The 15,355-nt window shown below is 44.3% G+C and overlaps 1 protein-coding gene and 1 long non-coding RNA gene across 2 annotated transcripts in view; both read right to left on the reverse strand.

Moving 5' to 3' along the window:
- Nucleotides 1-15,355, reverse strand: part of LOC117515503 (transmembrane protein FAM155A-like) — a 113,084-nt gene that overhangs the window by 24,970 nt on the left and 72,759 nt on the right. The gene's annotated exons all lie outside the window — the stretch shown is intronic.
- Nucleotides 755-9,844, reverse strand: LOC117515511. Its single transcript, XR_004562176.1, has 3 exons — nt 9,834-9,844; nt 4,142-4,144; nt 755-938 (listed from the first exon to the last, which is right to left on the reverse strand). It is a non-coding gene; the product is annotated as an uncharacterized LOC117515511 (long non-coding RNA).

The following is a 15,355-nucleotide window of genomic DNA, read 5'->3' on the forward strand; positions in this document are numbered from 1 at the left end:
ATTGACAGCCAGCCACGCCCCCTGTCCGTTTAGGGCACAGACCAAGGTTCACTCTGTGATCAGATGAGCGGCGCCTTGCCTGCGAGCGGGGCGCACGAACCACATGCATGCCATGTGTTGGAGGGTTGCAGGGGGCGCGAAACACATGCACACGTGTTGTGGGGGAGCCAACACTCTGGCACGCCACAAGTGTACTTGGCAATGCCACAGTCATGGGGTGCTTAGACAAATTTCACAGCCAGCTCAAAAGTAGTCGCCTGCTCACTATTTTCATGCTAACAGTGCAAATGGCCACACATTTCCTAAGTGTTCCACAAGCAGTATTAGATGTATGTGTGTGTCACCTGGAATTTGGCCAACAGTTGCCGCGAGAGGGATCGAATGGGCTCTCATAGGGCACTCTCTGTCTTTCAGCTGCTTTTGTGCACGAATAGTTGTAGCAACAGGTGTACAAGGTGTTAGGGGTGGCTCAGATTTTTCACGAATGGCTTGCAATTCCTCCTTCGTGCGCTAGTCGGCTTCAATCGTGTTATGTGTGAAGGGGACCTAATCCTGTCCATTCTCATCACTCCCAAAGAGAATCTCAACATTTTCAGCTCTGCCACCTCCAGCTCTGCCTCTTATCTTTTTGTTAGTGCCACTGTCTCTAGACGTACAACATAGCTGGTCTCACTACTGTCTTGTAAACTTTCCCCTTCACTCTTGCAGATATTCTTTGTTCACAAATCACTCCTGCCACCTTTCTCCACCCACTCCACCCTGCATGCACTCTCTTCTTCACCTCTCTACCACACTCTCCATTACTTTGGACAGTTGACACCAAGTATTTAAACTCGTCTACATTCATCACCTCTACTCCTTGTAAATGCACTATCCCACCGGGCTCTCTCTCATTCAAACACATGTACTCAATCTTGTTCCTACTGACTTTCATTCCCCTTCTCTCCAGAGCATATTCAGATCACCTGTTCAGATTAGACTCAATCTGCTCTCTACTCTCACTACATATCACAATGTCATTTGCAAACATCATAGCCCATGTAGATTCCTGTTTGATCTCATCTGTCAACCTGTCCATCATCATTGCGAACAAGAAATAATTGCTGATTACTTTAATGGGCTATCCCTTTTTCCCTCAGTCTCAACATTTTTATTTATGAGATTTTTTTTTTTTACCACATCAGACAAAAGAAAAAATAAGGCGATCAGAGATAGCAGACTTCACCCCTTTCACGCAACTAGTGGAATTCTTTGATACTATTCTTACAAATTGTTCAACCTGTTGTGTGGGCCGCCCGAAGAGGAGGTACTGCTGGCCCAACGCCAGAGGGTGCCCTGCCTGTAGGCGGGCTTCAGGCACCATAGGGCGCAGTCGCCGCCAGGAGCACCAGGAACTTTGACAGCTGTCACTCATCTACTCATCATGCCTCACCCATAAAAGCCTGGAGAAGACACCACACCTCTGCCGAGAAATCGTCTAAACCGTTCAGGTATACAGCCATATTATTCAGCAAAGTAAGTTGTGATGTCTTTCACATCTGTGCTGGTAGCGATTGCATCTTCTGAGTTTGCAGCTTCTCCACTGACTGCCGAGTTGGAGGGAGTGGTAAGAGTTGGCGTTCTCCACTCTTACACTTGTGTAGTGGAGTCTGCACGGATAACCGGAGGACGTAGTAAAATAAGGAGGTGGCTGCGTCCCGACGCGCGGACCCGTCCGCACGTCTTTCATTAAAAAAATCTCCTTTAACAGTGGAATATCCGGATAAAATGCTGAAACCGACTTCTTCTGAAACTTCTCTGTTCTCTCACGACGTCCTGGATCAATAGAGCCTGAAATGTGGAGGTTTTCAGCTTGAAACAGGCTGATGACGCCGCTTAATTAATAACCAGCTTAATTTTTCGAACCATGTCCACTTCGACGTGTCTCACAGGTTTAGAAAAAATTTTGATCAAACAAAGCACCAGTCTCTCAGCAACTTCTCAGACAAAGGAATTCCAACGAGGGGCTGGACGACTCCTCCCACAAGGAGTGCTCACAGGCGAATGACGTCACCGACAGGCGTGGAAAAACTCACGCATGCGCACGAGGGTTCATGCATGTCTGACGTAAAAACATATGAATGAAATCCATATAGTTTTTGAAAAAAATAAAAAGGACCTATACTTTATGGACAGCCCTCGTATGTGATGGATTGGTATAAATGGTGTCATGATGATGTCATAAAATGAACTTGTTTGCTCATTAAACTGTGTTTTTCACCAATACAGGAAATTTCAGCATTAGACACAGTGTGAGCTCTCAGTGACTATGTTTACATGCCGTTAATATTTGGGTTAAGGTCAATATTCCGGTTTCTGAATCATTAGGAATAACCCGTTTACATGCTTAAGCAGACAGAGTTACTCCTGTATACATGGTCATTGGTATCATTTGGAATATCCCCATCTAAACAGGGACCCACGTCTTCCACCGGTGGTTGATTTGGTCTGGCGTTCGTGCAAATCCTGCTTCGTGTAATCCTGCCTCGTGTAAAACCCCTCACTACAAACTTTATACACTTTTCTCATTTTCTCACTTTTCTCTCCTGTGTAAACACTCTCTTTTTTCTTCTGGGCAAGAAGATTATAAATAGACACACGCAGAACACAATGCGCGTGCTGTCCCTTCACTCACTGCCTCCGGGGGTACGGATGCGGGACCCGCAAAGAATCCAAATCATGGCCACGGAGCTCTGCGGCTGCGGTATACCGAGACCCTGCGGCGCTGTGGATTTTTCCGCAAGAAATCTATCCTTGCAGGCTGCCTCTGCATCAAAACAGCAAGCGTAGTCTCTGGACCTGTTGCCACAGTTGGTGCAGCTAAACACAGCAGAGAGGGGGGCGGTGTGAGTGGCCCGCTGTGGTGTTTACCGAGCCAGCAGACTCAGTAAGCGCATCGGAGGCAGAGCAATCGCGGTGATAAGGATGCAGAACACAATGATAAGGACACAGAACACAATGCACTGTTTATCTCTGCTTCTGTGGTGTCCGGTAGGTTGCGCGCGCTGCATACAAGTAGTTGCTGTACTCAAAAGACCAAGATTCCTTGTGGATAGGACATGCGCAGAACACAAAATAATGTTCCTTTCTATGGGGATATCCTGATGTGTGTTTATGTGACCTGAAATTCGGGTTAGAAAAGGAGTAACCCAGGGGTCTTATTCGGTTTTTAAAAACCGGAATATGAGCATATTCGGGTTTTTGCGGGTGTTTACATGGCCGTGCGCAACCAGGTTATTGCTAATTTCCGGTTATGAAAGGGTTATTGGCTGCATGTAGTCAGTGATTTGCAATCAGTCTCTTTGAGGTTATCATGTTCCCTGCTTATAAATGAGTCTGGTTTGGGACTGAGAGAATAATAAACATAGGAAGGTGCCTCACCTTTCATCAAAAAGTTGGAGGATTTGAAGAAACAAATTTTCACCACAGGGTTTTTTTCTTGGGGGGGGGTCAAAACACTGTGCACAAAGCTTGCATGTACTCCAAACACAAACTATCAAACATGGACATATCCCAGTGCAGGCAGTGCATCAGCTCTCTCATGCATTTCCATTGTTGTTTTTATGAAGTTGCTTATTGGCTCTTTGAAATTCTGGCTGGCCCCTAAATCTTTCAATTTGAGAACCAGCTGGCCCCCAGCTGAAAATTTATAAATCTTGGTCTGCCTGGCCTTTGCTGAAAATGCTTTCAGTGCATTTATGTGGTTGAGTTTAAACCACACACCAAGATTAGTGGAAAACAGACAAAGGACTTGGGAGGAGGCCGTGACCAAACAGACAGACAGACAAACCAACGTTGCTCAAATTATAGCAGGATCCTACAAGAATAAAGTAAGTCCCTTTGGCTGCTCCCTTGTTTGCACTCGGGGTCGCCACAGCAAATCCAAGGTGGATGTGCAATTTGAATTGGCACAGGTTTTACGCTGGATGCCCTTCCTGACGCAACTCCACATTACATGGAGAAATGTGGCAGGGGTGGGATTTGAACCCGGAGCCTTCTGAACCGAAACCAAGCACATTAACCACTTGGCCACCACCCCTGCAGTATGTAACAGAATTGAAACCAGGAATACAGTTCAAAGCACACACACACACACACACACACACTAAAAGCAGGTTAAGTGTACGAGGTCTGTGATAAAAGTAACGGACCTTATTATTTTTTTCAAAAACCATATGGATTTGAATCACGTGTGATTACATCAGACATGCTTGAACCCTCGTGGGCATGCAAGAGTTTTTTCACGCCTGTCGGTTACGTCATTCGCCTGTGGGCAGTCTTTGAGTGAGGAGTCGCCCACCCTCTCGTCGTTTTTTTCATTGTTTAGGAATGGCTCAGAGACTGCTGCTTTGTTTGATAAAAAATTTTTCAAAAACTGTAAGGCACAACTGAGTGGACACCATTCGATAAATTCAGCTGGTTTTCGGTAAAAATTGTAACGGCTGATGAGAGATTTTGGTCTGGTAGTGTCGCTTTAAGGATGGCCCACGGTGCCTGACGGTGATCTGCGCTTCGAGGCGGCAGCGTTTCGCCGTTTCAAATTGAAAACTTCCACATTTCAGGCTCTGTTGACCCAGTAAGTCGTCAGAGAACAGAGAACTTTCAGAAGAAGTCGGCATGAGGAGTTTATTCGGACATTCCATTGTTAACGGACATTTTGTAATGAAAGAACGTGCTGGCAGAGTCGCATGTCGGGCCGGACCCGACCGCGGGGGGTCGCGACAGGAAAAACACCTCCGTGTTGGAAACCTTAACGGACAAGTTGGAACATGCCCAACTGTTAAACAATTTCTCAGTTTTACAAATGGTTTTCAACACGGAGGTGTTTTTCCTGTCGCGGCGCACACAGATTCGTCGAGTCGTCACGGAAACGACTCGGCGAATTTGCGCGCACGTCTTTCATCACAAAATGTCCTTAAACAGTGGAATGTCCGCATGAAGTCCTCATGCCGGCCTCTTCTGAATCTTCTCTGTTCTCTCACGACGTCCTGGGTGAATTAAGCCTTAAATTAGAATGTTTTCAGGTCGAAACAGGCCGACGACGGCGCCTGGAAGCGCTGTGCGACGTCCCGCTCCGTGGAAAGTCCTTACACTGACAGAAACACCCCATAATCTCTCATCAGCCGTTAAACACTTTTCACCGAAAACCAGCTTAATTTCTCGAAGTGTCCACTCGGATATTCCTCACAGGTCCAGAAAAAATGTTGATAAAGCAACGCGCGCCGTCCGCAGCGACTATTCAGACAAAGAGATTCCGACGGGCGGGGTGGAGCACTCCTCACTCAAGGCCTGCCCACAGGCGAATGACATCACCGACACGTGTGAAAAAACTCACGTATGCGCACGAGGGTTCAAGCATGTCTGATGTAAAAACATATGAATCAAATCCATTTATTTTTTGAAAAAAATAAAAAGGGCCGCTTTTTTCATCACAGACCTCGTATTTATTATGTCGGTCTGTGCTCCCAGTTATGTTAGAAAGTTTAACGCTGCGAAGCATCAACTCCTTATTTGTTCGCACCAGGACGGTGTTGTCACACATACACGGTGTAAAGTGGGATGACAGAGACGGCTATAAAAAGCGCATGAGTCAGCTGCAGAGATCCCAGTTAGAAGCTGAATGACACAGATCATTACCACTCACACAAATCACTGCCACGCTCCAACAGGAAGCGGCTCTCACACTACCTGCACTATTTTCAGTCTTTTGGCACCGTAACATACTGACTGTGAAAAATACTACAGCCTGATACAAAGACTTTCCACTTCCTTTATTTCCTCACATGACATATTCGTGGGCATAGAGTGAGCGCTCTCTGACATTTGACCCCAGTGCCCTTGACCTTCACCCAAATGGTTGACTTCTGGCCACCGCTGGACTGATAGTACTGCACACCGGGCATTTGCCTACTGGCCTGCGGATTTTGTTTTTTTTACGAAGTAAAGCGAGCTGTGAGCTTTTCATCTGTGTTTTTTTTTTGTAGCAGCTACGACCCGTCGTCACCTCTTAAGCGCAGTGATAACAGCACACCTGCACTGAGCTTTACAAAGACATTTTTATGCTTTTTTCCTCCTTTATTTAGAACTGAGCTGAGCTGCTCCGTATCTGCACGTTAAAACAGCTGATTCTCCGTGACGTGTCAACAACTAACTATTTTCCACTCAAATGCACCTAAACACTCTTTCTGAGGACCACATGATGTGAAAACACAATAAAACTTTCTTACCTGTAAATCTGGTCATGTTTTCTGCATAAATAAATGTTATCCATTCTTTGTGCTCAAACGCCAAAGCAGGGGCGAATCCAGATGGAAGGTCCAGTTTTGAAGCCTTTTTTTTTACTACAACTACTAATACTACTTAAAATAATAATAATTTTGACAAGTAAAATGTTTAGAGAAAATTTAAATGTTAGAAAAATGTTAGAAAGAATTTAATAGTTACATTTATTAACAATGTAGGTTAGAAATTACAAGTTTTACTGTTACAGTGCTGTCACCAGTTAAATATGAGGTCAAGAAAGAGGTCTTTATTTTACTTTTTATAAAACAAGTATATATTTTCATTGAAGTCAAGAAAGGGTGACTATAAAGTGAGTTTTGGCAAAACAAGTATCATTGTCATGTTGAGGTGGCAGAGGGTTGTTGTCGACAGCTGGGGAAAGTAACTAAAAAGTAACTAGTAATCTAACTTAGTTACTTTTACAATTGAGTAATCAGTAAAGTAACTAAGTTACTTTTTCAAGGAGTAATCAGTAATTGGATCACTTTTTCAACGTAACTGTGGCAACACTGGATACCGGTATATAAACCCTGCTATTGGTGCATAAACTGGTAGATCGGCCCTTTAGTCATGATTGATTGTGGCCTGGACCAATGAGGTGAGGGGCAGGCCAATTACCCCTCCATCTCAGGCCTCGGTTGGGCTACACAGTGCGCCAGTGCCGGACAGAGCGATAACGAGCGATATGGATGGTGGCAAGAAGAGGAAAGGTGGCGAGGAAAGAGCCAGGGATCAGAAGAGAGTAGCCCTTCAGGCAGATGCTGCAAAATGTCTTAAAATAACAGACATGCTTGCTTCGCGTGGACGCAGAGCATCCACATCTGCGGCAGGCAGCCTCAGCAAGTGGCGGAGAAGAAGTTCAACAGGTGGACGAGGCAGGGACCACTACGGCCATGACGGTAAATGAAGGTTAACTTCAGCTATTAATTGATAAACAGCAACCTAACTTGTTCATAAATCAGACATCTGTGTGTGAGAGAGACATTCTGATCTTCTGGTCCGAAGTAAAGTGCTGTCTAACTGGGTCACTCAGATATGAATTAAGGTTGGATATAATTTTCATTCGTGCTAACTCTGCCAGTCACGTAACCTAGCCTAGCAGTGTAACCTATGCAAATGGTGTGCATGGCTAGCTACCATGCTGCCGCCACCAGGTTGTTTCTTTATTCTTTATTCTATTTGTGTGACGGTCGTGCGTCGGTCATACGAAGTATGCTGTTTTGCACAGTCTGTGGTGCGGTGGCGTGGTATAACAGCGTCCCTGTCTAAAATGTATTTTCCCAAGTCCTGGCATAATTTCACATACCTAACATTTTACTTTAAATTGAGAGTCATTCTCTAAGTTGATTAGCAACACAAATTGGTAATAAAAGAAATCCTTGATGTTACTTGTAGCTTGTAGTGAGATAGATAATTGTCTCTATCTTGTGGCCTTTTTGTGTATTGCAGTTTCAAAAGTTCAACCTTTGTATCCAGTCATTAGTTCAGTCATCCAGTCATTTCTTGCTTTATATGATGAATTGTATCACACAAGTAATGATATATTATTTATAGTATAGCCTACAGTATTTCTATAACAAATGTTTTTTATATAATTTCTATTTCTAAATTTAAGTAACAAGGGAATGAAATGACGGCTTATTATGTCTAAAAAGTAATGTGACCTACTGTCAATAGCTCGTACTTTTGATAAGCCTATGATAACTGTATTTCAGGAGAACTTTTCATAATACTTCTTATAGTGTTAAAATGTATGTGTCTCCTGGTGCACATTGATCGGTTAAGGGACCCCCCCCCCCCCCAAAAAAAAACACTGCCATAACAGGCTTAATTTTTTCCCCTTCAATACCTGGTGGTGGCCTGGTCTTGGTTAAAAATGCCCGGCCTGAAAAATTTCCCCAGTCCAGCCCTGCTTCTGGCTGACCTTGCCAGGGCAGCTCTGGAATACAGCGAACAATATGTTTGCTATTGTGCATGTGTGTGCTAATTTGTATTAGTTTGCTAGTGTGTATGCATATCTCACAATATTAGAATATTTCATTTCAAGTCACTATTTCCACAGTATAAATACCATGAAGCTCTTAGTCTTGTTTGGCATCCACAACCACAATTATGGGTAAAAACAGCTGACTTGACAGTTGTCCAGAAGACCCTAATGCTGTCCACAAGGAGGGTTAGACAAAGAAGGTCATTGCTGAAAGGGCTGGCTGTTTCCAGAGTGCTGTGTCACAGCTCTCTGCAAACAGGACTGAGGCTGGAGGCTGTGCTTCAAGAGGCACCACGCACAGGTGGTGTCCAGGAAATGGGCTACAAGTGTCGTATTCCCTGTGCCAAACCACTCCTGAACCAGAGGCAATGCAGGAAGTGTCTTACCTGTGCTAAAGAGAAAAAAGTGGAAAAGAACTGTCCTTTTTTCAGTATGTAAGTCCCTTCAGCAGCTCACTTTTCAAGGTCCCAGAGTCTGGAAGAAGAGTGGAGAAGCACAGAATCCAAGTTGCTTAACGTCAAATGTTAAGTTTCCATAGTCAGCCATGATTTGGGGTGCGTGTCATCTCCTGGTGTTGGTCCACTGTTTCATCTAGTCCAAAGTCAACACAGCCGTCTAACACCCTGTTTATACCGAGTCTACGACCGGTGGGCGATTGAAATATGGCCTCTGCTCGCTGTTACTCTCACTGGCTCCCACCGGGGTTGCAGGCTGGTCACAGTGGGGTCTCCATGACCGGAAAAAAGATCCCTCCTGGTCACCATCACTCTCCATCGGTCTCCAACAGGTGCGCGAGTGTACTGAACTGTTTAAAACCTTCCAGCAGTTGTGCAACCGGTTAAAAGATACGAGGTCTGTTAGAAAAGTATCCAACCTTTTTATTTTTTTCACGCCTGTCGGTTGCGTCATTTGCTTGTAAGCAGCCTTTGTGTGAGGATGGGTGGAGTCTCTTGTCGTTTTTTCTTTGCAAGGAAATGGTGGAACGACTGGAGCAGCGCGACTGCATCAAATTTTGCCAGAAACTGGGCGACAGCCAGGTGGAAACCATTCGGATTATTCAGACGGCTTTTGGTGACGATCCTCTGGGTATCACACAGATTAAGGAGCGGTACAACCGGTTTAAAGATGGCCGCACAACAGTGGAGAGCGCGGCGCGCTCTCCACTGCTGTGATGATGTGGGACCGTCATGTGACTACCCGAGAAATTGTGGAAGAGGTGGACATCAGCACTTTTTCGGCACATTCCACTGTGACAGAAGATTTTGCCATGAAAAGAGTTGCAGCAAAATTCATTGGCACAAAGCTGATGGTGGAGCAAAAGTGCCTCCGTGTTGAAGTCTCACAGGACATGTTGTTACATGCCCAGCTCTTGCACCATTCGGAAGATTCAGACGGCTTTCGGTGGCTTTTCAGTCATGTGACTATCCGAGAAATTGTGGACAAGGTTAGGCTCCTGTATCTGGGGAGGAGAAGCAGTTTAATGGAGTTTAATTGTTTTACTTTGATCAACAATTTTCCCATCAACTCTCTTCTCTTCTCTTCTCTTCTCTTAAAACAGATCATGGACTTTTCTGCAGTGCCCCAGCAGGCCGTGCTGTTTGTGCTTTCAGGGGAAGGGAAGAGAATATGTTGTGACAGTTAACATCAATATCCTGCTACTGGAAATCAACGTACATGGAACTCTGGATGGATGCGAAGAGATTATGGCAGGCGCAAGCAAACTGCCACTAGGTTGATGATACAGCCCACTACGAACGGTCCCAGGAACCGCAGAGCCAGTTTACAAGTCTCTGCCTGCAGCGGAATGTCAGCCAAGGATAGCCACACCTCCTCCTTGGGATGATAGAACGGGGTGAGTGTCTAATGGCGGTCTGCACGGCAGCGAGCTCAGTCCCTAGAGCCAAGCAAGGCGGAACAGGCAGCAGTCCAGACCCTTCAGCAACTGTGGAGTGCACCTAGACGGACGGCACCGCCAACTCCTCCTGCTGCTCCAGGAATAACGGTGGTTGGAATCCTAGGGAGCACTCAAACAGGTCCAGTCCAGTGGAAGTGCTCACCTGAGAGGGCAGGCGGTCACTCCAAGCCGCAGGGTCCCTAGCAGTGACACATCGGAGCAGACTGCAGCTTCTGGATAACCAGTTCTGCCTGGCCATTGGACTGTGGGTGAAAACCGTGGCCCCAAGACACAACAGAAACCCTTCCATACCTGTGATGTAAACAGGGGTCCACGGCCTGAGGTCACATTCAATGGCATGCCATGCAGACAGGAGACAGGTCAGGAGTTTCATGAGCCATAGGGAGTTTGGCGAGGGGGACGAAATGGGCAGCCTTGGAGAATCGGTCTGTGACGGTGAGGATGACGGTGTGACCATGGGAGGCTGGAAGGCCAGTAACAAAGTGCAGACATGTGTGACCAGGGATGATGTGGGATGGGAAGGGATGGAGATAACCAGTGGTGGGTTAATGTGATGATATTCCTCTTGAACAAACAGAACAGGATAACACAAATACCCTGCAGTCCACAGCCATGGAAGGCCACCAAAAATGTTGTTTTGTTATGTCCAGAGTACAGTTTACACCAGGGTGTCAGGTGAGTTTGATAGAGGGCAGAATCGCAGTGCCTGAGAGATGACGGGTGGTCATCTGTGTCCAAGGTGAACTGTCTGGATAAGGTGTGTGGTTTGGTGTACTTGGATCCAGGTCTGTAGGTGATAACAAAATTAAACTGACCAAAAGAAAATAGGGCCTCCTGGCTTGTCGGTCATCGAGTCTCTTGGCATTTTGGATCTGTTTAAACGCAGCAATAAGGTTACGGGAAAATATAAGAATGCTGTCCAAATAGATGATCATGAACCATTCGAGGAAATCACGCACCACATTACTGATCAGGGCTTGGAATGTTGCATGGGCGTTGGTTAGCCTAAAGGGCATCATCAAACACTCAAAATGACAGAGGGGGTCTTAAAAGCAGTTTTCTATTCGTCACCCTCTCTCATATGGACCAAATGGTAAGCATCGCGTAGGTCCAATTTAGTTAACACAGATGACCTGTGGAGAGGTTCGAATGTATGTGAAGTAATGGGATTGGATATATTCTTGGTGGTGATGGAATTTAAACCCCTGTAGTCAATACAAGAGCAAAGAGTGGCACCCTTCTTGCCTACAAGGAAAAATCCGGCACCCACCAGGGAAGATGATGGCCTAATGATGCCTGAGGACAGCCCATCATCACCTTCCCTGGTGGGATGTACTGCTCCATTGATTCATGCTCCTGCTGATTAAGGGTGAACAACCTGCTGGAGGGCAGAGTTGCTCTGGGAAATAAATCGATGGAGCAGTCGTACAGATGATGAGATGGTAGGGATAGAGCCCTGTCCTTACTAAATACTGGAGTGAGGTTGTGATAAACTGAAGGAACTAAAGACAAATCAGCGGGGTTGGTATTTGAGGAACGAGGACCGGAATGAGTGGCGGGCATGGCGAATTGAAGATAGTGGGAGAGACACCTCTCACTCCACTGGATGATTACCCCAGTCTGCCAGTCGATATATAGATTGTGAGTGAGTAGCTAAGTGTGCCCTAACATGATGGGAATGGAGGAGGAGAATACGTATAATTGTATCTCGTCATCATGTTTACCAGATGTTATTAAATGAAGGGGAATGGTAAGGTGTGTTGTTTAAGGTGGTGTTATGCAGATCCTTAACCCCAATGGAAGCCCATAATTCCTCAATAGGAATACTGAATCTAGTTATGATGTCTCTGTTAATAAAGCTGGCCTCAGTTCCGAAATCAATTAATGCAGGTGTGGAATTACTGGCGTAGCAGAATTGGATTATGGCTGGGATTCTGGTCTTACTAGCTGGATGTTCCGGAATGTTCTCCTCTCTCCAGAGAGGAATGCTGGAACTATGACAGAGTGATCATCAGGTTCTTGGTCACCTCCCTGACTTAAATAAATGGAGGGGGGTCACTACTACAATTAATCGTGTGCCGGTTCTGCCTCATTGTCAAGGGGTTCCTGCAACTGGATCCCAACTTCTTCCATTTATGGATGATGGAAGCCACGGTGCTCATTGGGACCTTCAAAGCAGCAAAAATGTTTCTGTACCTTTCCCCAGATTTGTGCCTTGAGACAATCATGTCTCAGAGATCTACAAACAATTGCTTTGACTTCCTGCTTGGTTTGTGCTCTTACATGCACTATCAACTGTGGGACCTTATATGTAGACAGGTGTGTGTCTTTACAAATCATGCCAAATCAATTGAATTTACCCCAGGTGGACTCCAGCTGTAGAAACACCTCAAGGAGGATCAGTGGAAACAGGATGCACCTGAGCTCAAGTTTAAGCTTCATGGCAAAGGCTGTGAAAATGTATGTACATTTCTTCATTTTTATTTTTAATAAATTTGCAAAAATCTAAAAGAAAAAAAATGCTTTTTTACACTGTCATTATGTGGTACTGTGTGTTGAATTTTAAGAAAAAAAAAAAGAATTTCATCCATTTTGGAATACTGTAACATAACAAAATGTGGACAATGTGGACAAAGCGCGGTGAATACTTTCTGGATGCACTTTATATGCTGTCTTTTTCGTTTGGTCCTGTTTTTGCTCAATGATACTTCGGCTAATTCTGCAAATAACAGTACTCCCTCTGCAACACCAATAAGGTGTCTTTAATTACATATTCTGTGACACTGACACAAAGTGCAATGGAAGAAGCAAAGATGAGCTCTACAACCCACACTTCACTGAAAATTTTGGAAGGCTTGGGATTCTGATCTTGGAATAGTTTTCAGAGATGATCAGTGGGACTCCATCTTAAAACTAATACACACATCATCTACGTCTGCTGAGCACTGTTTAATCCAACTGAAGGTGGTGCATAGAGCTCACTTTACCAAAGCCAGGCTGGCAAAGATCTATCCGAATGCTAACCCATTATACCCCTGGTGTAGAGCTAAACCAGCAGACCTAATGCACATGTTCTGGCTGTGCCCGAACCTCTCCAACTTTTGCTCAAGCATTTTTAAAGCCTTTAGTGAGATGTTTGGAACCCAGTTAGATCCTGATCCAATCTGTGCCCTTTTTAGTCTAACTCCAGAGGCATCTCAGGCTGTCTTACCCGCTAAAGCACATGTAGTTCTAGCCTTTACCACACTCCTGGTGAGACACTTAATCCTTTTCAGGTGGCAACAACAAGCTCCTCCATCTTTCTCTCACTGGGTTAAGGACAGTATGCATTTCTTAAAACTAGAAAAAATTAAATATACACTTAAAGGCTCATCTCAATCCTTTCTTAAAACATGGAGGCCTTTTCTAGACTTTTACTACTCGTTGCAGGAACCCCTTGACAGTGAGGCGGAACCGGCACATGATTGATTGTAGTAGTGACCCCCGCCCCCCATTTATTTATTTATTGATTCTTATTTTAATTTACTTATTTCTTTCTTATTTTAGGTTTTTATTTATGTTATTGTATTATTTCATCATTTCATTTTTTTATTTCTATTCTTAATCTAATTTATATGTATGTATGTTGGTTTCTTGCTGGCCAAGTGTACATCATATCCTATGAACCATTGGGTGGGTGGGTGCTTGGGCGGGGGGTAGATGGGAATAGTGATTCCAATATGTCAATGTATTTGCTGACAATTATTTTTGCAGTTTGGAGATGAGTGTATAAATTGAAGCGATACGCCTATGTTCTGTATCTATCACCTTTGTGGGATAATAATTATAAAAAAACAATAAAACAGAGTTACAAAAAAAAAAAGATGAGCTCTGCTGTCATAACAACACTGATTTGAAAACAAATAAATAAATACAAATAAAAAGCCAAGAGTGGCACTTTAAATAACAGTTTGATTTTACTTGACTGTTTTGCTGATATTCTGTGACTCAGACTGATGAGTGCCTGAGTGAAGTATTAGTGGACTGAGAGGCTGCTTGGGGCCCCCACATCAGCAAGGGGCCCCAACAGGACTTGAAATGTCACAGTGTTATATTTGCACTGCAAAGTACTGCATAGCAGTACTGTTAAGTGTCGGCCCCTAAGCGAGGGGTCCAGCTGCTGAACATGAAGGAGTGGAGCTCCATTCACCTCCACAGTAATCACACAACCTTGGAAGTACAGAGTGGAGCTCCACGGTACATCACTGCCATATTTATGACTTCAGCCTGCGTTAGACATTCAGCAGCACTCAGTATGTTGGTATATTATAACAGCGCATGTGTTTCTGGTGGAGTTCCACTCTCGCCACGGTCTGCAGTAAGACCGTATTGTTGTTCCTGACGCTACTGGTAGCAAAGTTAAACAACATCTCAAATAGTTCAGGTTGCTAAATAGTTAAAGGTGTTGATCAAATCTCTTTGATTTGTACTAAGTGGCTTTTGACTGTTTCTTTCAGTCACACAGGAACCAAAATTTATACAAAAAAGAAGAAGAAAAACCAAGAAAGTCCATCTTTATTAAATCATATTTTTGGGGACTGCGCTGTGGTTCTCTTAATGGTTTACTTTCTTGTGGACATTAAAAGTCATGAGCCACATATTTTTTCCAGTAATCACACATTACGTGGAGCTAACGGGTGAAGCTACAAACAGCTGCTAAAGTGCTAATGCTGTCAGCATACAACACTAAATCCGACCAGAGTTTCACTGCAACAGAGGCCTCAGATGCCTTCAGACGTTCAGTCACCTGATGTTCTCATGGTCTCTCCTGTAGAGGTACGGTGAAATGAAATGGTCTATTTTATTATAATTACTGTATGACATTTTGTATAAGATACTATGCATATTCATTGTGTTTTGTCTGCCTTTTATGTATGAAATGCTGTTAAAAAGTTAAAAACACAGAGTTCTTTTTGGGGCCAGGAACTGATTAATCCATTTTACACTGTTTCTTATGGGAAAATTGGTTTTGGTTTAAGAACAACTCTGTTTAAGAACATTTAGGAATGAATTAAGTTCTAAAACCAAAGTTTATTCCTCGAACATTAACGTGCTTACGATCAACTCACTGTGCACATGTGGCTTTTATATTA

The sequence above is a fragment of the Thalassophryne amazonica genome, chromosome 1 (genome assembly GCF_902500255.1).
Source record: "Thalassophryne amazonica chromosome 1, fThaAma1.1, whole genome shotgun sequence".
Taxonomy (NCBI): Eukaryota; Metazoa; Chordata; class Actinopteri; order Batrachoidiformes; family Batrachoididae; genus Thalassophryne; species Thalassophryne amazonica.